General features: G+C 44.2%; 1 protein-coding gene across 8 annotated transcripts in view; it reads right to left on the minus strand.

Annotated features, from left to right (window-relative positions):
- The window catches only part of Steap1 (STEAP family member 1), a 20,742-nt gene extending 20,168 nt beyond the window's left edge, over nucleotides 1-574 (minus strand). For 7 of the 8 annotated variants that reach the window (XR_004515207.1, XR_002024889.1, XM_019205307.2 and 4 more), the window contains exon 1: nucleotides 501-574. The gene's annotated coding sequence lies outside the window, so the exon portion shown is untranslated. Of the gene's footprint in view, nucleotides 1-133; nucleotides 153-500 lie in introns of those variants that run through there. The other variant, XM_019205303.2, reaches the window with a different exon arrangement.
- Between the last annotated feature and the right edge of the window lie 633 nt (nucleotides 575-1,207).

Raw genomic sequence — 1,207 nt, forward strand, 5'->3', positions numbered from 1 at the left:
GTCCGTACCCACAGCCCTCGGAGGGCGGACACCGGCCCGCTGCTCCGCTCCCTGCCTGCGGGGGTCCTGCCTGGCTGCCTGTTACCGACACAGAACCCGAAGCTCAGTTTCCCAGAGTGACTTTGTACTCTACCCCTCTCAGGCTCTGCTCCCCAGCGGAGCAAGTCCAGACTCGCCTGCGCTTTTCCTTCTCTCCGCTGCGGGCAGCTTTCCTTATCTTAGCCTAATCAAGGAAGGATTCCAAGCCTACAGGCAAATTGCTCTCAGTATTTAAAAGTGAGAGAGAGAGAGAGAGAGAGAGAGAGAGAGAGAGAGAGAGAGAGAGAGAGAGAGAGAGAGAAGTGGGAGGGAGAGAGTTGGAATCGGGAGCAGAACCACACAGTGCATTGCAACATGTGGGGATTTCACGGACCTCTTCCCAGAACTTCCCAGTAAGACAAAGCAAAGGAAAACCACGCTCAGCCGCTCAGCCGCGCTCCCCACAATTACCCCTGACTCACCGCTCTGGCGCCGAGGACAGCTCCTGTAATGCATGCCCACCTTTGGAATCGTCGAGTTCCCTCGGTTGCTCCTGTAGCCTTTGAAGCTCAGATTACGGCGGATGCCACCTTGTGGTCGAAATAGAATCTTACACTTCTACTGAAATTAGGAAAGACTTCGTGTGCGCTTCAAGTATGGACTACAAAGATCCGAGGCAAACTATTAAGTCTGTCTAGGCATTCTTGAATTATTTAAAGTGCCCATGAATCTTAAGTGGTTAGATAAAGCAGTACGCTTTCATTCTTTATGATTTGGTAGAAAAAATCCGCATCGTTTTTATAATTATTTTTCCATACGGAGAATACAAAGCAATTATTATAGCCATATACATCGGCTAATTTTAGCGAGCGTCATTTAAAATTACCTTTCATCTTTTAATTGAAACATTTAAAGTTAAGCCAAAATTTTTTATGACTGGAGTTTAGCAATTTTATTTCTGCACTTCTTGTGAAAGTCTTTTTCCAAATATTTTAGTGTGGTGAGTAAATATAGCATGCTCTAAAGTAAAATGATTAAACACATGAGGTTGTTTGTTACTTTGTAGATATTATAAACACAACACAGTATTAGATCAAGAGAAATATGATACTAAAGAACTTCTATTGCCTTGTCGGGAGTTAATATAGATGACATATCTGCAATTTTTGCATACAAGTGACCTGTGATT

The sequence above is a fragment of the Fukomys damarensis genome, unplaced genomic scaffold (assembly GCF_012274545.1).
Source record: "Fukomys damarensis isolate Sample0158 unplaced genomic scaffold, DMR_v1.0_HiC HiC_scaffold_4, whole genome shotgun sequence".
Lineage (NCBI taxonomy): Eukaryota > Metazoa > Chordata > Mammalia > Rodentia > Bathyergidae > Fukomys > Fukomys damarensis.